Source organism: Mus musculus, chromosome 3 (assembly GCF_000001635.26).
Source record: "Mus musculus strain C57BL/6J chromosome 3, GRCm38.p6 C57BL/6J".
Classification (NCBI taxonomy): Eukaryota; Metazoa; Chordata; class Mammalia; order Rodentia; family Muridae; genus Mus; species Mus musculus.
Genome location: NC_000069.6, coordinates 123,743,009 through 123,767,618, shown reverse-complemented (window position 1 = coordinate 123,767,618; position 24,610 = coordinate 123,743,009). Strand labels below are relative to the sequence as shown.

At 39.0% G+C, this 24,610-nt stretch overlaps 1 non-coding gene and 1 pseudogene across 1 annotated transcript; one reads left to right on the top strand and one right to left on the bottom strand.

Annotated features, from left to right (window-relative positions):
- Positions 1 to 5,683: 5,683 nt before the first annotated feature.
- Positions 5,684 to 6,290, bottom strand: Gm15400 (annotated as a pseudogene).
- Positions 6,291 to 24,215: 17,925 nt separating this feature from the next.
- Positions 24,216 to 24,322, top strand: Gm24456. Its single transcript, XR_003954850.1, has one exon. It is a non-coding gene; the product is annotated as a U6 spliceosomal RNA (small nuclear RNA).
- The last annotated feature ends 288 nt before the right edge of the window (positions 24,323 to 24,610 follow it).

The following is a 24,610-nucleotide window of genomic DNA, read 5'->3' as shown; positions in this document are numbered from 1 at the left end:
CTTGGGAATTCCGTGACATCTGACTTCATTACTTTTTAACAGACTGACAAATACAACAACCACTTGCTAATAAAAATATAGTGAATAAAACAGAGGAGATGGGACATGCATCTGTTTCTGAGTATTTATGTTTTCTTTTTCTCTATATAAATAAATATATGCATTCCTGAGTCATATGGATCATGCTTCAAGCCAGAAATAGCTCCTCTCAAGCTCAATATTATTCATAATCTTCATGACTTCTTTCACAAATCATTTCTACCCAAAAGCCTGCTTGGATCATCAAACTCAATGCTCATTACCTGTGCATATGAATAAATCTATGCTTTTGATAGGGAACTTCCTGAAGTCACTTTGTCAAATTCCTATTTTAGACATTTAGACAGACTTCACGAATCCATTACATAACAAGCAACAAGATACTTACTGAAATAAAACATTTGCTTAGAAATAAAACAGTAGACGCAGAGCAACTGTGTTTATAATCCATTCGTGGGGTGGGGGTGGGGGAACACAAGCATTTCTACTTTCCAGAAATGCATGTGCGAGCTTCAATGTTTCAGAAATATTTTCTCCTGTTTTCAGCTTCTTCGTTAATGAGCAAATAAACCATTCTGTCACCTGGAATATAAAGGTAAGGGATTGGAAAAGCAAGCATGCAGCTTGAGCAATTTTCATTGCAATGCTATAGTCTGAACTACAGAGAAGAAAGGAAGCTTATAATAAGACATAAGTAGTTGTGAGAAAAGACATCACAGGCGGTTTCCTGACAGAAAGACTGAGGTTTAATCACCCCAAGCTGTGGCTGAGGCATGTTAGCTTCAGTGTCAGGAAGCAGGCTGCCCATCAAGACCGCTGTAAAGCAAAGGGACTGAAGGCAAACCACTGCCTGCAGACAACAGATGAGCGTCGGCTGCCATTCATTTCACTCCAGCACATTGTGAACTTGCGCTGTGTTATCTGTAGGAAACATACAGCTCATGTATCACTACAAAGGGGCAACAAGGACGAAAGCCAGGTATTAATACCATGAAGTGGGGGGTGGTGAGTGTCTTTGGAGGTTATTTAAGATCCTCAACAGAATCCTGCTGCTCAGCACCATACAGATTCATTTAATCATAACTTCAAAAGCTATTACATCCTAGAGGCACGTAATTAAAATTTCTGGCATAGAAAGAGAGATGGGGTAATGAGCTTTATATATTCTGTGTACTGTAGTAATGGCTATATGTAGAGATGTCCTTCAAGCCAGCCAAGTCAATGACACTGCTAATGTGACCTTGAGTAAATGACTTCACTGTTGTGTCATTCTCATGGCACCTCCTCATTTAATGGAAGAGCAAATGTGTTAGTGTATATAACAACCCTAAATGGATTCATTTCTTTCTGTTCCAGAATTAATTTCCACATTATCAAACTTTATGCTCTGTGTCATCTCCAAATCACTATTACTCGTAATGGTTTGAGAAATACTTGGCATGAAAACAAAACAGAAGTCATAATTGTATGTCCTTGTGCTTGCTTCACGTGGGCACACATGAGGATACAGAGATGACTGAAAGAGGAAAAGAAGTGGGCTATTGTCACAGTGGAAGAGAGGCTAGTGCAAAATTGCCATTAACCTCAGAATGTTTCCATTTATGACATTGTAGGCTCAGTGGGAGAATTACAGGAAATTTAATTCAGACAATGCATTCAAACAACTTTTACAAAAGAGCTTTTAGTATCTATGTAATTATAAAATAAAAGCATGGCACTGCCTGTGGAGCAGATAATATACACCCTACAGAAGCAAGTTGAGTCATGTCTTACATGAAAGCCACATCTTCCCAGAAACTATGAATATGAATATATTTTCAAAAGGATCATGATATTGTTAAGTCTCTTGATAGGAAATCACTCTAGATTGGGGAGGGTGTGTATACCCAATGATATACATCTTTATGAGAGAAACAACAGAATCAAAGGCACAAAGGAGGACTGTAGAGGTGCATTCGAGTCTACAAAGATGTAACATGGGGTGCAGAGTCACTGTGGGTCATGACTGGAGCTCACAGTGAAACAAAGCTCTACGCATATCTTAGCATAAGCTATCAGGATAACAGCATTTAAGAGAATATTTTCCTGTCCTTAGCCTCCAAGTGTGGCATAGGCAAGCTATACAGTGTTTTTTTTTTTATGTTGTTTTTATGACAACTATAAGAAATGGAGACCTGTCTCCCATTTTCCAGTTAAAGAAATTTTCTCAAACACAAAGGTGCTGGTTTGAGGGAGAATGGCCTCATAGGTTTATATATTTGAACACTTGGATCTCAGTTTGTGGAACTGTTTGGGAAGGATTAGGGGGCATGTCTTTGTTTAAGGAGCTGTGTCCCTGGGGGTGGACCTTAAGGTATCAAAAGATTCATTTCATTTCAGGTCTCTCCACCTCTCTTCTCTTACTAGAGGATCAAGATATCTGCTCTCAGCTGTCCTGTCAACAGGCCTTTGCTTTGCCATCAGGAAATTGTGACTACAAATTAAATGCTTTCTTTGATAGACTTTCTTGGTCATGGTGTCTTATCACAACAATAGAAAAAGAACTAAGACTCTCAGTCCTTGAACTGGAGACTAAGCATAGGTGTGTGCAACAACCCAGATTTCCCAACAGAGGGACTTCTTCAAAATTAAGTCTAAACCTCTTCCTGAAATAATCCTGAAATAGTCATTTAATTTATAGATTTTTTTTCTTGCCATTTGTTAGATTTCCCAGAGAATAACAGTTTATTCTGAACATGCATTAAGGTCACTTAATTGTAACTTTTTACGGGCCACTGAAGTTCTGCGTAGCCCTGGCAATTCCTATCTGAGACACTGTTGTCTAAATTGCTACTGTGAGTACTCAGCCTTGGTGGCTGCTTGAAGCTCCCTGACTCCTAGTCATTCCTGATTTCTAAAAGGGCCTAAGGGCTCTCAAACATGATTTGACAAGGATCTGGGAGTTTCAAGATCGCCCCAGAGACAACTATGACGGGCACCAAGAGAAGCAAGCAGCCATGTAAAAATAGTGACTGCCAGGAGATATCTCAAAACAGAGCCAAATCTGCCAATCAAATGAAACCTTAGGCATCCAACTGCACTTTCCCAGGGTTATTTGTCATAGACTATTTATACACAAATGCCCAGAAAAATGTAATTTCCTCTTCCTATAGATTTATATCTATTTTAAACAGTTTTTACAACCCATTTAGTTGCAATAAAATTAATCATTTAAGTATGCACTTCAAGCAATTGTCCTGTAACTACAGTCATTGTACTACTACTGCTCTACAGAATATTGTTTTTAACCTATGCAGCGTAATCATTTTCATCACTACACAGCCTTATAAGTTTTTAAAGACTAGTCTCCACCCCTCAAATCCAGCCTTGGACATTCCTCATCTGTTTTCTGTTACTATGGCTCTTAGAGCATCATATGAATGCAGTCATGGAGTAGAAATGTTTTGTCTAATTTCTTTCACTGAGCATGATGGCTTGCTCACTTAAAATGTCTTTTTTAATGTTCAGTAATGTGTTTCTACTTATGCTGAATTTCTATGACACAGTCATTCTACCACAACTTATCATTGATGAATTGATAGACATAGGGATTATCATTAATTCTAGTATGATTATGAATAATTTTAATATCCAATTCTATTTGCTTCAAATCTTCCTTTCTACTATACTGTTAAAAAAAAAAACCTTCCTTTTCCTTGTCTCAATTTATAAAAAAAAATAGAATTCCATATTTCTAGGACTTTGCCTCACAATTAGGGATAATTGTGGGTCCCAGGAGACCTGCAATGGTACCTGAAATTGCTTTCATAATTACACATTGAGGTGTGCGTTATCGTACTGTCTAGGATAAAGAACCTAGGGATGCTTACAAATGCCCCAGAAAAACAAAAGAAAGATTTCAATCCAAAATGTCATCGATGGTATGATTGAGAAAGAAAACCCTATAGAATAATCTTGCAAAGAAGGAGTATTCATGGAAACTATTGCTATGGTCTGAATGTCATTGTCAGAATTCATCTGCTTGACCTTAGTAGCCAATGTGGTCATATCAGAAGGTAGAATCTTTTGTAATGTGACTAAGAAATGATGCCTGTGTAGTCATCAAAAATCAAAAAGTAGAGGGCATTGGGGCCCCTGGGACTGGAGATTCAGATTGTTGTAAGCTACCATGAGGATGTTGGGAATCAAACCCAGTTGTTTTGGAAAAGCAGCCAGTTCTTTTAATTGCTCAATCATCTCTCATTTGAATTAATGATTCTACTTGAGAGACATACCATTTCTTTTACCTTGTTTATGATTCCCTTGTATATGCCTGATTTTTTAATTTTAATGTCTTCCTTTTGAATTGCAAAACCATTTGAAATGCATTGTGCTTAAAAGGTATTGTAGAAAAAAATCACAATGCATTATCATGTTTTAAATTGTAATGTAAATATGTTCACACCTCAAGTGAAAATTTAAGTAGAAAACAGTGAAGGAAAGAGAAAGGGATGAAGGAAGAAAAACACAGATAGAAAACTGCCTGCTTCCTTTGAACAACAGCCTAACACCCTTCTGTGTACAAAGACCTTTGCATCGTCTTATCTGGAGACCTTATTTCTTAGTCTCTGGGTCTGTCCCCTCATAGAACGTGCTAAGCTCATGATAGTAATGTATTCAATGATGTATAGAAAGTCTGTTCTTCCTCAAAGGGATAAAGGAAACAGATGTCTTTCTTTATGCAGGGCTCCCTCGGGGAATTACATAACTTGAAGAAAGGGGCTGAAAGAAGTGGCAAGAAGGGCTATACACCCGGAAGCATAAATACAGAGTGAAATTTTATGTGGTGCTCTCCTGGAGGTTGTGTGCACTGTTGGAGAAGGAGAGGCAAGCATTCTGCCATTCAGAATGACTTTTCCAAATACAATTTTTAAGTAGATAATTCCAGATGTATTTTTAGTACATTTAGTTAAAACCCAAGTGCTGATTTTTGCTTAGAAAGAGACATGCAGGCATTTCAACATTCTTCCCTAACAGCAGTGTCAAAGATTTTATCCTACCTCTAAACTGTAGGAGGTAGAGTTTAAGGTGAAGTAAAATCAAGTCTTGTAAAAATATGTAAGAAATGAGGGGAGAAAGATTGAAAAATATCAAAGAACTGTGTTAAAATATACAATTACTTGCATTTACATTGAAAATGTCTTCAAAGTCATTAAAACAAGTCTAATCCTGCTGCCTTTGGGATCAACTTTTTTGTGTGCTTTCTGTGAGAAACTAGCTTGAGTTTGTATCGACTTTGACCACTCGGGTCTCCCCGAGACACTCACCTTCAGCTATGTTGCTCCTTGACATGGGATACTCATTTGCTCATACATGCCTTGGTCACTTCTTGTCACTGTCACTTCCTGGAATCCAGCCAATTTTATGTCCCAAGGTTATATCTTCTATGGCAGGGTCCTGGTTCTAACTAGCTGACTTTTTTTTATTATTCTCTATGACTCTGTATCTTCCTGCTGTGTGGACATCTAAATATAATTATCACTGCTACTGTTAGCTACCAAATCACATTGTGAGCATGGAAATTCTTCCCATAATTATAAACTTCTTCTTTTCCTGACTATCCTAAATTGTTTATTGGATACGGATTTTACAAATATCACGTGTATTAGTGGTAACGGTGGAGCTGGAGAGTATTGAGCCTTCTCTGGGCTGCACGGCGAGAACCAACTGTGTAGTGGAACTTGTAGCCCTTTCTGAGGCCAGGCTCTTTCAGCCAGCAGATGTCAACCCATGTATTTCTCTGTGCTTGTAGACTGGTTTGGTGATCCAGTGGGTGTCAGGATTTCTTCTGATAGCTTTATGGAACTGATCAATGAGGATAACCTCGAAATATTTATATGTGGAATCTTCACCAACCCAGTAGAGATTCGGGACTCTCAAAGCCCTTCAATGGCGCCCAGCTCTCTCCTCAGCAACAGGCTAAAGGCTTTGGGCAAATGTCAGCTGGTTAACACCATGGTTGACAGGCTTGCTGTAAGTTGCATCCCTAGGAACCCGGCGCTGGCAACCACCGTGGTGGATATAAATCCTGTAAATGACATAACCTTGCTTAGCCTTGTATCCCAGACTTTGCGCTTTATCAGGCCGGGTGGGTCAGGGAGCCCTGTGCAGCGCAGAGTGCTGGTGGTGTTGTCAGCAGAGGACACTCAGAAGAAAGCACATCACGTCGGGCTGCTTCTTCATAGCTCCTGGATGTATTTGTATGCACCCATCTTGGCTTGCCTAATGGCTGCCACCAGAGGAAAGAAAGAAGCCTTTCTCCCACAATCCCTTTTGTGGCTCCTCCCCTCCCCTCAGCCACCCTCCTATAACTATGAACTTCTAATACGGGTTTGTGGCCTAAAAAACGTGAGTGCACAAATTGGCAGATTGATGAAACTATAAAGCGGACTGTTTAAAACCCAAAAGGTGCATATACACCCTGAACAGCACCTCAAGTTGGAAGAGGATCAATATTGGTTTATACAAAGAGTTTAAGAAATATAACCTGAACACCCTTTAAGACTCTATTTTATCACCTAAGCAGTCACCCAAACACACCCACATATAAGCCTTCTGTTCCTGTTCCCACTTACCACAAAATATTATGCTTTCAAACTTCTGCTCCATAGCACTCAAAGCTTTTACGGGTTGCAAATCTACCTTTGCCACGTGTCTCTCAGGCTCCATCAAGAAGGTGCCTCACTGCTATGATTCCCAAGGGAGCTTTCCTCAAGGCCTCAACAAGATACCGTCTCCAAGGAGCCCAGATCCTCTGATTACTGGCAAGATCACCTGCCCCTGTGTCTGTCGGGGCTCATCCGGAACCTCTATTTGAACCTGCAGCTTCTCAAGCAAACACATAGAAATCTTAGCCTCCCTCCGTGGTTGTCTGCATGTCTGCAAAGATCTGTGTGCCAACCTCTTCTCTAATCCTGCGACAAGAATTACCACGATTTCTTGTAAATAGATGACTGATTGGTCCTGACAAAACAGAGCCAAAGTAATTTGAATTCTCCCTAGGATCATCAAACATTTGTTCTGGTTACAAAGTTATTACCCTGATGTAATAATTTCAGAATCTTTCCCTCCTACCCTGAAGAAATCACCTCTAGGCCCATTTCGTACAGTCTTTTTCTGAGAGGAGAGAGAGAGAGAGAGAGAGAGAGAGAGAGAGAGAGAGAGAGAGAGCCCAACAGCAACATTTAGGACAAATCTTTGCTATTCACCTTCTAGAAATTCAGAAGACATACTTACATGGCAATACAGAGTATAACTTGTTTATAAATGAGAGGATAGCGTAGATAAGACACACAGAGAGTCAAAATATATATAATAAAGGAGAAAATATAGGTTGCCATGTTTCTAAAAAATTGCTATCTCTTTTGTCATCGGCAACAAGTAACTACGTAATGAGTGTGGCATCAGTTGAATCAGACAGTGACAGATTTCTCCAGTGAACACACTACTATAACCCAGCTGCTCAATGACAGCACTCCACTTTGGAACATCAGCCACTTATGAATAGGCTTACTCCAAGAAACAAGTCTCTAAGAGCCAGTCTGTCAAGCACACTTACCTAAGCAACTGTGTTTCTATCTATGTGACATCAGTCCACCGCTCAAGCACCAGCTCCCAGACTCAGTATTTCCTAATGACCATTTATGAATCAACTGCTTGTTCTGCTCACAAAGGTAGTAATTAACTAATGTAACACTCTGCCACTCAGTTAAGCAAAAGTCCCACCCATGCATATTTCAAGGTACTAAATGGTGCTATTATCCTTCACTATCACCAAACTTGAATAGGTACCATTGGCTGGAAGCACTATCCCCCCCCCCAAAAAATTAAATATTGGTGGTAATTACTAACAGACAACTTTTAGCTTAATATCAACCCAATGTGCGAAGAGCAGTTATTCCTATTTCCAACAACAAATTTACAAATTTATATTTATTATTGTTGTTATGGCTATTTATTGTGTGAGTGTGCACAATGTTTGCATAGGGGAGGGTGTATATGTCATGGAACGCATACACAGATCTGAGAACAACCTTGCGGAATCCATTCTCACCTTAGGACCAAGTAGGTCACCAAGCTTGAGCAGCAAGTATCTTGACCTGCTGAGCTGACACCATGGCCTCCATCAGTGATTCCAACATCTTAGTTTCACAAGCTTTATGGACCTAAACATTCTTAGCCTTCCATTTATACCTGTGATATAGATACAGTGTCTTTTAGTGCTAATATAATTGTTACATTAAGTAATAATGGCTTTACAGATTACAAAGCATTAATATTGGTAAAATATCCATTAACAATTTACATAGCCCTATCCATTCTGGAAATCAAAAAAGGGACAGAGAAAAGAAAAGAGGGAAGCACATATGCACACTCACATACACACACACATACACACACACTCACACATACACACACACTCACACATACACACACACACATACACACACACACACACACACACACACACACACACACACCTCTTCCTCCTTCTTGGCCCTGCACTGGCTTTTGTTCTTCTCATTCATACCCCAAATACAACAAATGTCAGGAGTTTCTGGCAACTTCTCCCAGACTCATTCTTATTCTAATGTAAGTATTTGAGTATGTTTTTACAAGTGTACAAGTTTATTTCTATTTTATTCCTATTCTGTGTCTAACTTTTTTTTTTCATCAGCAATTGACCCAAAGTTTCCTTCTATAACAATAAATGGACTCGCTTTGTTGTTAATGTTTCTGTGTTTGGGATGTAATAGTCTGTTCTACCTCTGAGGTTTTGATCACATAGATAAAATTAGCTTAGAGGCAGTATAATCATTGAATACCCTTATCTATTACTCCTTACAGTAATTATGTAATATTTGTGTTAAATCATTATAATTTGTTATTTTTCTAACTTGGGTGTGGTAGTGCACACCCATAACCAAGCACTAGGAAAACGGAGACAGGATCTGGAATGCCAGTTCAGGCTAAGATATATATAGTAAAACACTTCTCCCCAAACCACTACTTTTTTAAAAGATATTTTTAGCTACGAACTGAAAGGAGAGTGTTTTGCTTTGTCTGTTGAGCACAATAATAGTGTCCAAGACACTGCCAGTCACGGGTTCCAACCCAGTTAATGATACAGGTATACATTCCACCTTTTGGGGTGGGCTTTAAGTTCAGCCCAAAATTGGTTGGTTGTTTCAATAACATTAATGCCATTACTGTACCAGTGGACCTATTTTGCCAGGTCAGTTATTATTGCAGCTCAACAGGATTCATAGCTAATTATGACAGTTGATGAGTTTTCAACCCTGGTATAATGCACAGAAACTTCTAAGCCTATAAAAGTTTTGGAACAGGCTTGATTTTCATCATGTCTCATGACTCGTGTGTGTGCTATCTTTAGCAATAGGGTCTTATCACCAAGTTCTGAAGGGTAGCAAAAAGAAACAGCAATAGCCTATGATGTTTGTAGAAGTATCTATGGAACCCAGTTGATCACAATGCAAAAATAGGTGACTAATATATACCACTGGGCTTCTTATTCCATAGGCTTTGAGGAGACATTTGCCACATTGTAGGATAATTTCACTTAAACCTCTCTTATTAATGCGTATGTATATATTTTAGGAAGTTTCTATAGTAGGATTCCTATGGTGTTTCCAAAGGTCTTTAGTGTTATTCTTCCCCAGCCTCCTGAGAGAATCTATAAAGATGGGAAGGAAAGTGGTGGAGGGGACTTGCAGGAAGACATGGACAGGAAGGAATAGAAAACAGATTTTATTAAAACATTATATGTATATGTAAATATTAAATAAATTGGCTTTTTATCACTTTAGACAAAAATAATATTTCTGCATATTAATTTAATTTAATTAACTCATATACAATGGAGATCCTGTATAATGAGTGAGATTTATGTTTGCAGAATATCTCACCCCTCCTCATAATTTTATCAAGCATATGAGTACTTGTAGAACTTGACTTTATAATTTCTGAAAGTATATTATATGTGTAATTTATGATAGAATTGAACTAAGCACTTGAGGTCATAAATGAAACAAACTGTAAAATTGAAAATGTATAGGAAAAAAAATCACTCTTCAAACTCAACATGCATTTGAAATAAACTCTTTCACTATCATTTGAAAACAGTCGCCTTTACTCCTGTATCTCCATGCTCATAACCACAAGGCAAAACTCAAAAGGATATGTTTTGTTCTGGTTGTTCACTGCCCTGCAAATATATACTGCTTCCATTCAAATGTAAGCCTTGGAGCCCTGATAAGACCTAGCATCAGGAATAAGAAGAAATTCTTAAGTAATTTTTTTTAACCTTCTCAAGAAGATGTGAAACTGTTTGTGATACAGGAAGTAAACATTTTCCCCCTCTGTAGGTGGCCGATTTAAGTTGGGCTTTTAGATGGCCTTGGGTTAAAATAAAATAGAGGGAAAAGAATATGCTATAGATTTTAATTACTCCTTTGCCAACCACACCATGAACAGGAACTATAAAAGTTTATCATCTGATAAATGTTCCCTTCTCCTGAAGTGTAAACCCAGCTCTAACAGCCATTGTGTTCTAAGCTATTGACTTCAAACTGCTCGAAAGGGAAGAAAGTGCAGGCAGAGGTGCCAGGCTCCGCAGATGCTGCACCTTCAAAATCTCAGCAGCTTCCCTTTGGGGATCAGGCAGCCTCAAGTGACTGCCAGTGTCCCGCAGAACACAGAGTGAAAACATCCGAAATGCCCCCGCTCAATGCTGTGTGAAACAGTGTCGATGTCCTCTCTTCAAGAACAAGTCTAAAACTCTGAAAACTGCCATGAGACTGGGGACATAAGCAGATGTGAATTTTTGTTTGTATTACATCAGTTAGAATAAACAACTCTGTTCTTTCCCGTGTGTGTGTGTGTGTGTGTGTGTGTGTGTGTGTGTGTGTGTGTGTGTGTTTATATGATGTAAATGTATATATATGATGAGTTCATCTACATTCATTCTAAGTAAGAATACATACTTGGGAACTTATGTGTCAACATTTAGAACTCATTCACTCATCCACAAACTTTTTGAAAGCCTCGTGATTCTTTTAGGCTTCAGCAAGGGAGAAAAGAGGAGAGGAGGTTTGAGAGAGGGTCCCTGAAGGAGATGGATACTACAGATCTGATAGCATGGCTCTGAAATAAAGCTACAGCCTCATCCCCCATCATAAACAAAACAAAGTGTCTTTTAATTTCTCTGAAAAGAAGTAGAGAGCAGGGAGGCTGTGTAGTTCAGGAATGTAGGGAACGGTCTCTCCATGGTACCGAGTTAGGTTTGAAAGAACCTATTTGCCCTGTGATCTGGGCTGGAAGGGCCGGTACCTGGGAAAGCTGGGACACAGTTTAAGCTAAATATTGAAATGGAGACTTTTGAAGAATAATGGCCCTGGTTAATATGTATCATGTAGGATGCAAAGGGGTGGTAAATAGGTGATCTGTGAAATGTGATGGTAGTTGGGCTGCCTCTAACCCCAGGGGACAGGGAAGGCAGTATTACCTAAAATGCATCCCTCCCTCCCTTTGTAACATCCATGCGAGGCAGAGCAACACCAACAACAAGAATTGTGCATGCTGTGTGAAAGCAAAACAAAGCAGTACTCACACAAAGATTTGATTCCATATTGCTAGTTGATACTCAACCAATTCATATACAGGTAAATGTATGCTAAATAAACATTAATAATAACACCATCCATAACTGCTCATATTTATTGAGTGCAATCATGTTAAATAAGATGTTTATGTGTATTCTAGTATAATTTCCACAGAAAACTATATAATTCTTCAATATCATTCATCAAGTCCTATGGTGGATCTTCTAATACTTCTGGACACTCAAGCAGTCATGGAAACAATTCCCCTTTCCTTTCTCAGATGAGATAATTTCAGCAGAGAATCATAGATTTCCCTACAGTTGTTCCTAGTAACTTGTTATTACAATCTACCGCCCATGTAGACAGAGCAGGACCACCGCTACTGTAGCAGTTCCTGAAAGGTGGGAGTACGTGAGAATCTCTACACTGTACTTTACTGATTGCTGGACCTTTTGTCGTCATCATCATTGTCATCGTCAGACAATGGTCCAGTGATTGCCTACTGAAATGAGCCGACAGAGATGGAACACCACAGTCACCCCCTCTCTCATTGTCTTTGGTGTTATAGCTCTTGTATCTGACGTTACAGAAACCAAGGGTACCAACTGCCTGCTCAGAGGCATACATCCCAGCTCTGATGGCTGTTAGTATGAATATACATCATAAAAATTACTATACCCCTTTAAGAAAAAAAAAAATCTCAGGCCAGTCAGAACCATCCGCAAAGCTGAAACAACCATATGAAACAGAAAATGACAAGAAGGCATAGTTAAGGATTTGCCCACATCCTTTCTGAATGTATTAGCATATGACTCAGAGCTTCTGGAAGCTGCAGAGACATTTTCTCCTGGATTCTCTAAATGACTCACCTTTATCACTCAGCCTTGGTTTGTGGCTCTCAAAGTTTAAAGAAATTACTTGCTTGTTGGCTTGCTTGCTTTTCATTAAGTTATTTATTTATTTATTTTACTTATTCACTTTACATCCTGCTCACTGCACCCCTCCCAATCACCCCTCCCTCAATCCTTCACCTATCCCCCCATGTCCTTCTCCTCTGAGGGAGGGAAATGACTTTTTAAGGGGTACTCCAAAGATCAGAAATCCAAGAAGGTATCTCAACGACCAAATGGGAGAGATTTCAAAGCATAGGTATTTAAGGAGGAAGTGTTTGCACATTTTTATTAGTGTTCAAATGAAGCAACCCCATTCAGTATGAAGTTAATGACTGGGGAGGGGGGAAAGTGGTTCAACTATTAAAGAATTTTGGAAGGCCATTGATTTAGTAACAGTGTCATCTGAAAGATTTGTGAAATGAATATGTAAATCCCTTGATACAGATTGCTACTATGCATATTCTTCAAAGTAGTGAGTCATCCAGCCCTACCCAAGGTCTAATTTATAATTCTCACAACAGCTGTAGACTTGAAGTTATATAAACTTATCTGTTAGGGAAAGAGACAGACATACAGAGCTGAAAGAGCGGTGCGAGGAAACCAGTCCCCTTGGGAGATGAAGACATGTGGAGAACATGTTCTATTTTGGGCAGCATGCCTTACAACAAAAATGTTAAGGGTAGGGGTTGGAAAGGTGGGGGGGTGGTTTAAATATTTAACAGCTCTCAGTGAGATTTTGCTTTAACACATAAACATAAATTGTGAAGCTGCGCGGAGATGTAGTGCTATAAATGTTTGCCATCCCTGTGCTGTGGGTAAAAGGCATTCTGTCAGACAGCTCTGTGGAGAACTGTCATAGGAGGGGGCTACGTCGTGGGGACCCACAGGGAGGAGAGGAAGAACTGAGAACTTGGGAAAGTTGCTCGATGTCACAGGAGAGAATCTCAGAGAACAGATGGATATTCAAACCAGCATTTGCATGCATGATTTCATAAAATAATGTCAGGCATAAAATACAGGTAAATGTCTTTCTGAGGAAGCAAAACAAAAACAAAAATCAAAAAACAACCGACCAAACAAGCAAACAAACAAACCTTTTGGAAACCCTGGAACATTAAACTTCAGAATGGCTAAAGCACTGGAAAGTAGAGGCTTAGACAGTGCTCTGAAAAATCAACAGGTTTTCAGTTCACCTATTGAGAAACAGGAGTGTATTGCACCATTGTGTTTTAATCCCTTTCCTGCTTCTGCTATGTTCTCCTTTTATATACTGTCAATAATCAGACCGATTCCAGTGTGTAAAACTGTCCTTTTTCTTTGCTGTTATAATCATTGCATTGTTACCTCCCTTCCCTTCCCACCCTCCAAACCCTCTCATATATACCCTCTTGCTATCTTTTAAATTCATGACCTCTTTTTCTTTAATTGTTATGATGCAAGTGTGAAAGTAAGAGTGTGTGTGTGTGTGTGTGTGTGTGTGTGTGTGTGTGTGTGTGTGCTTGCGCGCGTCTAAACATACAAATAAATCCTCCTTGGTCTGTATAGTATTACTTGTATGTATGCTTTCAGTTAACCATGTGGTACTGGATAACTATTTAGATCTCTGCCCTGAGGAAGACTATTCTCCTACTGTTAGCATTCCTTAGTTACCTGTAGTTCTGTGTATAGAGTTGAAGTCTCTTGAGCATTTTCTCTTCCATGTTAGCATGTATATGGGTGTCTTCTTTGCTCAGGTCATGTTTAGGCAGTCATGCTGGTGAGGTTTCATGGGTGTAGCTTCTTTGACATCATTAGGAGACACAACAAACTTCCATCATTTCTCTGTATGTCTCTGTCAACTTTTGGTTCTACTAGCTAATCTCCAGCCCATATTTCTAGTTCAAATTCATTGTCTGATTTCCCCAGCTAATCTTGGTTTAAGCCAGTGGTTCTCAACCTTCCTAATGCTGTGACCATTTAATAAGGTTCCTCATTGTGGTGATCCCCAATCATAAAATTATTTAATTACTATTCCATAATGGTAGCTTTGCTACTGCTGTGAATCATAATGCAAATATCTGATAAGCAGGATATCCAATATGCAACCCCTGTAAAAGGGTCCTTCGACCTGAAAGGGGTCTCAATCCACAGGTTGAGAATTGCTAGCTTAAACAGTATCCACACATCAGAACTCAGTCTGTTTGAGCTGAGTTCCTAAGTATCCCTCTTAAGGAAGGTAGCTCTCTTTGAGATATGAGAAACTCATGTAGCACAGACCATGGTCACTGTTTTATTCTGCCAGTACTGAGACTTTTTGGGCACCATGGACAAAGCAGTTTTTCTGAAATGAATGGAAGAAAAGGAACGTACACACTGGGGAAAGTCTGGTACAGATATCATGTACCAAATCATAGCTAGAGCAGGGAAGGAGGTCCTAAGAACACTTTCTCAAATAATGCTGATTTGTTGAAGAACCTGTTTTAAATGATGCTATACCTCTTGGGCTGATAAGACTCATCACAAACAAAAAAGACTATCTAATGAAATTTCCAATACTAAGTATGAGAAACTATCTTTTTTGAGTTGTTGCTTAGGGGAGTTCAAGGGGCTCCCAAACTAATATAGACTATTGCTATTACCATTTGTCTCTAAGAAGTTGAAATCTCTATTGCTGAAGATAACATGGACTTCAGACCCAGGACTAGGAGAATTTGAGCAGGATCTAACTCCAAAGCCTCTCTCCTGGGTCCTAGCTTTCATATTACCAGGAGATAACATCAAATTAGCAAGCTGACAATGGAAGGAAGCTATCAGTAGACCTACCCAGTCATAAAATCTAAGAACCAGGACAAGCAAGCGCCAGTGTGGCAAGATAGGTCTCCAAGTGCAATAGTGGCACACAACCTTTGGCAATAACCAACAACTCTCTAAAAGAACCTAACGCCTACTCAATGAAAAGAAAATCATACCAGGTAGCACAAATCCAGCCAACCACCTGTGGTCAATGAGTCATGAATCTTAGAAAAGATCATACTATAGCCACTTTCATAAATGAGTATAATTCCTAATAGCGTTTTATATATTTCTCTTTATAGTCATAGATTAAAAGTATCTCACCCCTCATCCTTTTTCAGCTCCTTTTTCAGTGTACAGAAACCATTTCAGGAATTCATGATAGGCCAAAATGCCCCAGCTGATACACCTATAACACAATCCCTACATCTATGGCTCATGAACAATTAAGGAAGAGGAAGCACACAAATTATAAAACTGAAGGACCAGGCATTAAACTTTTAAGTGTCTTTAATACATGACAGGGAAGCTACACCCAGTGAATTTCAGTAATATGGATATCTAAACAAGACCTGAACAAAGACAACACCAGCTAACATGACAAAGTATATAGGGAAACTCTCTTAAGGTCCTACCCTAGATAAGGAGCTCCAGGCCATTAATAACTGCCAAGGGATGAGCCCCATAACTGGTTTTTCAAATGGTCAGCCCTAAACACGAATACATATAAGCAAGACTAGCTAGACTGAGCAAGTTGTATTTATATATATAGTCGTGTGTGGGTGTGTGTGTGTGTGTGTGTGTGTGTGTGTGAGAGAGAGAGAGAGAGAGAGAGAGAGAGAGAGAGAGAGAGAGAGAGAGACAGTAGTAGTTAAAGAAAATGTAGCTATTAATCTAAAGGATTCAGTCATGAGAGGAATTAAGAGGAGAGATGGTAAGCTATATAATGTTTTAGTTAAAAATTAAAAGATATTTTTGAGAAAAGAAGTAGTGCTGAGTTGAAGAATGTTATCATAAAGTCAATGTCGTTTGCATAGTCTCAGAAAAAAATAAATGACAGAAAAGAGTAGACTAACACTGTGCCATTTGAATGCTAAGAAACAACTACATTCCTGCCAATACTTTATCTTTCGCATGTGCACATAGCTCTATTAGCAGTGCCTCATTAAGTTAGCAGCTCCTCACTCAGACTCACATCAGGTCCACGTTAAATAAGAAAACCATGAAATCCATTTCACATCAAAACGTCATATCTGCAATAAAGCAAGATGGTAACAACAACAAAAAATTAGTTTATGCAATTTCAAATATAAAGTCATGTGATACAGAAAAGGTAAACACTTAAATAATGAGTTAATATCCAAACAGACAAATTATTTTTTAACTCAAATCAAGTTTATTACTACTTATGGAAGAAATTGCATTTGTTTCTTAATATTCAATTTCCCTTTTCTTCTATAAAAATACAGTATTAGGAAAAACATGATGCTAGTAAGCTGACGTTACAGCTAGTGCGGTTTTGTACCAACACAATTAGTCAATGACTTATAAAGAGAAATGCTGGGTCCAGATTACAATCACTGTCCTTATCAGAAAAATGAATGCCCTTCTCCCTGACCTTCATCTTTACTGTCTGCAAACGTAACAGCCATATCTGACATCAGGCACATGACTAGAGATCCTAACACCATTCTTGGATTTGAAGATCAGCTCACAGTAGCTAACCAGACTCATGGAACCCAGAAAAGCTATAATACTCAGCATAGATTATTACATATGAAAGGAAACAGACTTAATTAACAAAGAAATGAGACAGACAGGATATCGTCCAGGAGCTGGGGGTAATTTGATCATAGGGCTTCTCTTTCATGACCCGATCACTTCCCTAAGATGCCACAACCTAATACCAATGTCTTGGCCAAGCTAATCAAGGCAACTGCAAAGAACGGATTGAGGGACTGAGGAACAGACAGACAGAGGGAAATGTAGAGGAGTTCTCTGAGAAACTGAACAAAGAGTTTTGTATTTCCACAAAGAAAAAAGTCAAGAAAAAAATTAATTCTTCCCTAATGAGTGGAAGAGCAAGGATTAGTAGTGACCATGAGATGCATCTGGCTAACCCTGTCCAAGTCAATATGGCAGAGGTGGGGCCATTTTTGCTTTCATTGTTAGAACCCAGCAGCTTCTTATATTAGCAGATTGACATGACCCAGATTATCTGTGTGCCCCATTCACCCTGGATTCATGTTTCTGTAACCTTGTCTACAATTTCTCCCATTTAATGCATTACTATATAGAACAGGCTTTAATTTTTGAAGGGTCATTTATTGTTTATCTATTGACAATAAGCATCTGCTCTGAGTACCTGAGATTACTATCTTTATAATTAATGCCAATTATTTAATGTTATCATGAAAAAGGCTATCTTGATTTCTTTTTCATATGGTTGGGTATTAATGTACATATGTAGTATTGACTTTTATACATCAATTTTGCAACACAAACTCACCTACTAGTTTTTTTTTAATAAATTAGGTATTTTTCTCGTTTACATTTTCAATGCTATCCCAAAGATCCCCCATACCCACCCCCTCCAATCCCCTACCCACCCACTCCCCCTTTTTGGCCCTGGCGTTCCCCTGTACTGGGGCATATAAAGTTTGCAAGTCCAATGGGCCTCTCTTTGCAGTGATGACCGACTAGGCCATCTTTTGATACATATGCAGCTAGAGACAAGAGCTCCGGGGTACTGGTTAGTTTATATTGTTGTTCCACCTATAGGGTTGCAGTTCCCTTTAGCTCCTTGGGTAATTTCTCTAGCTCCTCCGTTGGGGGCCGTGTGTCCCATCCAATAGCTGACTGTGAGCATCCACTTCTGTGTTTGCTAGGCCCCGGCATAGTCTCACAACAGACAGCTATATCTGGGTTCTTTCAGCAAAATCTTGCTAGTGTGTGCAATGGTGTCAGCATTTGGAAGCTGATTATGGGATGGATCCCTGCATATGGCAATCACTAGATGGTCCATCCTTTCGTCACAGCTCCAAATTTTGTCTCTGTAACTCCTTCCATGGGTGTTTTGTTCCCATTTCTAAGAAAGGGTAAAGTGTCCACACTTTGGTCTTTGTTCTTCTTAAATTTCATGCGTTTGGCAAGTTGTATCTTATATCTTGGGTATCCTATGTTTCTGGGCTAATATCCACTTATCAGTACATATTGTGCGAGTTCCTTTGTAGTTGGGTTACCTCACTCAGGATGATACCCTCCAGGTCCATCCATTTGCCTAGGAATTTCATAAATTCATTCTTTTTAATAGCTGAGTAGTACTCCATTGTGTAAATGTATCACATTTTCCGTATCCATTCCTCTGTTGAGGGGCATCTGGGTTCTTTCCAGCCTCTGGCTATTATAAACAAGGCTGCTATGAACATAGTGGAGCATGTGTCCTTCTTACCGGTTGGGACATCTTCTGGATATATGCCCAGGAGAGGTATTGCAGGATCCTCCGGTAGTACTATGTCCAATTTTCTGAGGAACCGCCAGACTGATTTCCAGAGTTCACCTACTAGTTTTAATAAAACTTTGGTGGCATTTTTTTTTTTAGAAAAAGACGTCAACAAATAAGATGTACCATCTCTAAGCAGAGGCAATTTTGTTTCTACCTTTCTGGTTTAAATATTGTAAAGTTTTCTTTTAGTTATTCACTTGCTCTGGCTAGACCTTCCAGTAATACGTTAAAAAGAAGAACTGAAAATAGATACCTGTAGTAGTCATCTTTTCACTGCAAATTACCTATGGTACACCTAAGTTTACAAAAAAAGAGAGTTTGCTAAGTTCCTAGTATTTTAATTTCACACACATGACAACTGCTTTGGTTCAGTTCTGTCAAGAAGCCCTCTGACTGCATCACATCTTGATGGGAGTATTTGACGAAGGAAGCAGTCATTTAGGAAACAGAAGCACTTTGTTGTATGGCTGCCAATTATGATAACTCATCAAAGGAACCCATCAATCTCTTCTGAATGCAAATCCCCAAGGCCTTCCCATGAATCCTACTTCTTAAAGGTACCAGAGCACCATGCAGTACCAGCACTCTGGTATTAAACACATAAATCATCATCAGAAGACGAAACTATATCAAACCTCCAGGAGCTAAAGAGATGTGTTAGCCATTAAGAGGACATAATGTTTTTGAAGATAGCCTAACATTAGTTACCAGTTCCTATATGGTACAGGTCACAACTACCTGTAACTCCAGGTATAGGAGACCTATCAGCTGATTCTAGCCTCCATGGGTACCTGCACTCATGTGCACAAACCCACATACAGACATAAAGGCAAATACATAATTAAAAATAAAAATATAACTATATAAAAGCCCCAGCATATCAATGCATTGTTTCTCATCTTAGAGGAAAATCCATTCAGTTTTTATTACCGAGAATGATGTGAAACAGGCTTATCATGAATTAATATTTATTTTGTAGAGTATTGTACATCCTAGCTCTAATTTGTTGACAGTTTTATCTATTAGAATGTTGTTTTATCAAATACTTATTCTACAGGTATTGAAATCATAATATGATATTTATTCTTCACTCTATTATTAAGATATGCATTTCCTACTGCATAGTTCAAATTATTCTCTTATTCTGAGGCTTGTCTCATCTAGCCATGAAGGATGATCTTTTTAATATCTCTGGAATTTTGTTTGTTAATACATTGTTAAGAATCTTTTTTATCTGTTTCTGAGCAACAAAGGGAACAAGAGTGCTGCCTATAGCCTAGGAAAGTAATCACAAGCCATGTGTCTATGCATATGAGGAAGCGTCAGAGACTGCCCTTACAGCTCAATTGCAAAGAGATCAGTGACTAATTAAAAATGGGCAAATTAACTAAATAAATGGGTTTCCAAAGATGAAATTTGAGCAACCAATAGGCTTATGGAAAAGTGTTCCCCACAGATCTTCAGGGACTGATGAGATTTAATCTTTTATCAGTGATATACCCAATACAACAGAAACAACAGCACACACACACACACACACACACACACACACACACACACACACACTAGAAGAAAAGATTTGAATCTCTGAAAAGGAGACTGAAATGAAAAAAAATCCACACCCCATTCAAAGTTTATAGGGCCTGTCTGAGACTGATAAAAGCTGGACAAGGACAGGTACAATCTCCATCCGAACTAAAAACATGAAGTCTTGGGTTCAGCAAGAGAAAATGGAAAAAGAATGCCCACTGCTCAAAGCAGAGCATCAACCTTAAACCAAAAGGAATCTACCCAGCACTAAGAACAAGTAGTCTGCAGTCTGTCTGGAGGAATATAAAAGCTTTGCATCACTGCATTTCAATAAAGCAGAAAAAGCAAAAGCAAATCTTAGAAGAACTACTGATGAGAATTTTTCAATCCTCAAAGTTAATAACTAGAGAGAACAACACCCCAAGAGTTTAAATTGAAATACTATTTATGCATGCAAAACACATGAAAAATTAAGATGTAATATTGAAGTGGATGAGATCCACAGATACTCAAAATGTTAGATCTATTAAATTAAATCCTTAAGATAACAATACTTATTACACTCAAGTTTCTGACAGTAAAGACATATGAGATCCGCTGGGAAATTAAACAAAAGGTAGAAGTGATGAGTCAAATAGAAATGCAAGGAATAAACACAGCAAGGTAGAGAGTCACCTGGGCATGCCAATCAGACTAGGAAAGGCTGAGAACAGTAACTCCAAAGCTAGGTCACTAGAACTTACGAGGACATAAAGAACAATGAAGTGAAAAACAAAGCACAGAGTTCCAGAGTCACATGACAGTAACAAACGGTCTAATAAGGTCTGGAAGAAGACAACAGAGCAGAAGAAATATTTAAAGAAATAGCAGCTGAGAATTTTCAAAATTACTTCGTGATGGCAAACCACTGTTCTAAGAAGCTTGAAGGAACTTCAAGTGTCCTATGGACTCGTGAAGAGACACATCACCACTAAGGTATTGAAGGCACATTAGCAAGACAAAAGGAAAATGTTGATGATGGCCGAATGTCAAGGACAAGCAGCCTACATACAATTAAACTGAAGTTTTTAGCAGATTTCTCGACAGAGATTCATGATGCAAAACTAGTCACAATGGAGCATTGAAACAAAAACTGTCAAAGTAGAAACGATTGCTCCATAAAATAGATTGCAAGATTAAAAGCAAAACAAAAGGGTGTATAGACACTAGAGAGTAAGATGCATTAATAGAAGACCTTTGCTGTAAAGAACTGATGAAGAAGCAGGGGATGGCAGCACAGCAGTGTGATCTCAGCACTTGGAAGTTCGAGCTGAGAGGGTCAAGAATTCATTACCATCTTCAGGTATATAGTAAGTTCAAGGCCAGCATAGACTATATAGACCTTGTCTAATAAAAGAAAATTAAATTCAATAGGCTTCAGCCATTTTACCAAATAGAAGTTTTCATTTGTTTGAGCAATTAAAGACCTAGAGAAATGACAAACATTTATAAGCTATGATTTTGTGTTTGTTTTGGTTCTGATATTCAAAGATCTTCAGAAAATAATTGTTCAAAATAATAAGTGGAGAGATTGTATTGCAAATGTTTTAGTTAAGGTTGAGCACCCCACAAATTGGTTCGTCTCTGCATTTTGACCAGTTGATTTCTATAATAACCTCCATTTACTGCTAAAAAGAAATTTCTTTGATGAGGGATGAGGACTGCCCAATGGGTAGATTTGAGAGGCGGTATAACAAGAAAATATGATAGATCTGTTTTTAGTCTCTTTTGAGAGTTTTCTACACTGATTTCCATAATGACTGCACCAGTTTGAAATCCCAGCAACAGTGAAGAAGGATGTATTGTGAGATTTATACATATTATGGAAATAAATCTAATGACAACATTCTAACAAATGGAGAAGGTAAAAAGGAAAGGAAAAAGTTATACAAATGAATCTCTGACAAACTATGATAAATGCTGTGAGGAATACACGAGGCTTTTACAGACTGGATCATTTATCACTTGACAGCATGAGGTAAGAATCCAGGACTGCATGTGTCATTATTACATGATGGAGAATCTTTTGCATATATGCCCAGGAGTGGTAGAGCTGGGTCCACAGGTAGTACTATGTCCAATTTTCTGAGGAACCGCCAAACTGTTTTCCAGAGTGGTTGTACCAGCTTGCAATTCCACCAGCAATGGAGGAGTGTTCTTCTTTCTTCATATCCTCACTAGCATCTGCTATCATCTGAACTTTTGATCTTAGCCATTCTGACTGGAGTGAGGTGGAATCTCAGGGTTGTTTTGATTTACATTTCTCTGATGACTAACGATGTTGAACATTTCTTTAGGTACTTCTCAGCCATTCGATATTCCTCAGTTGAAAATTCTTTGTTTAGCTCTGTACCCAATTTTTAATAGGGTTATTTGGTTCTCTGGAGTCTAACTTCTTGAGTTCCACTATGTTCATAGCAGCCTTATTTATAATAGCCAGGAGCTGGAAAGAACCCAGATGTCCTTCAAGAGAGGAATGGATACAGAAAATGTGGTACATTTACACAATGGACTACTACTCAGCTATTAAAAATGATAAATTCATGAAATTCTTAGGCAAATGGACAGAACTAGAAAATATCATCCTGACTGAGGTAACCCAATCACAAAAGGAAACACATGGTATGCACTCACTGATAAGTGGATACTAGCCCAAAAGCCCCAAATAACCAGGATACAATTCATAGATCACATGAAGCTCAGTAAGAAGGTAGACCGAAGTGTGGGTGCTTCAGTCCTTCTTAGAAGGAAAAGAAAAACTCACATGAGCAAATATGGAGATAATTTGTAGAGCAGAGACTAAGGTCACCCAGAGACTATCCCACCTGGGAATTCATTCCATGTATACTTACCAAACCCAGCCACTATGTCGATGCCAAGAAGTGCATCCTGAAAGGAGCCTGGTATGGATATCTCCTGAGGGGCCCTGCCAGAGCCTTACAAATACAGAGGCAGATATTTGCAGCCAACCATTGGACTGAGCATGGGGTCTCCAATAGAGGAGTTAGAGAAAGGACTGATGGAGTTGAAGGGGTTTGCAACCCTGTAGGAAGAACAACAATATTAACCAACCAGACCCCCCAGAGCTCTCAGGGACTAAGCCATCAATAAAGGCATACACATGACTCCAGTTGCATATGTAGCAGAGGATGAAGTTGTCAGGCATCAATGGGAGGATCCTTAGTCCTATGAAGGCTCCATAGATGCCCTAGCATAGGGGAATCGAGAGCAGGGAGGTGGGAGTGGGTGGGTGGGTGGGTGTAGGAAAACCCTCATAGAAGGAGGGGGGCTGGGGAGGATGTGTTAGGGTGTTTCCGGGAGGGAGGGAAACTAGGAAAGGGGATAACATTTGAAATGTAAATAAAGAAAATATCAAAAAGAAAAAAAGAAAGAAAGAAAGAAAGGAAGGAAGGAAGGAAGGAAGGAAGGAAGGAAGGAAGGAAGGAAGGAAGGAGTACATGTGAAGAAGTGCTGCATTTGGGGAGCCTGGAGAATCTTCTCATTTCTCAGTGATAGGGGCATACGGAGTCAAGGAAAGCAAACAGGATGCTATTGCACAGCACAGGGACAAAATTGAGGAACTGGGAACTGCAGTGGAGGGACGCACAGGGAGGATGAGGTAGGCTGATGGCAAACACATTTAAAATGATAAAAAAAAAAAAGTTGGGTAAAAAGTTACAAAAGAAGTCCTGATGTTTCTTTTCTACTCTAGGTGTCATGCAGAACTCCTGTAGTGACACTTACATTTCCCATCACAAACAAAAGAAATAATATTCAGTGCTCGCTTCGGCAGCACATATACTAAAATTGGAACGATACAGAGAAGATTAGCATGGCCCCTGCGCAAGGATGACACCCAAATTCGTGAAGCGTTCCATATTTTTACTCTAACAACAAAAATAAAAGGGAGCAACAATTACTTTTCCTTAATGTCTCTTAATATCAATGGACTCAATTCCCCAATAAAAAGACATAGACTAACAGACTGGCTACACAAACAGGACCCAACATTCTGCTGCTTACAGGAAACCCATCTCAGGGAAAAAGACAGACACTACCTCAGAGTGAAAGGCTGGAAAACAATTTTCCAAGCAAATGGACTGAAGAAACAAGCTGGAGTAGCCATTTTAATATCGGATAAAATCGACTTCCAACCCAAAGTTATCAAAAAA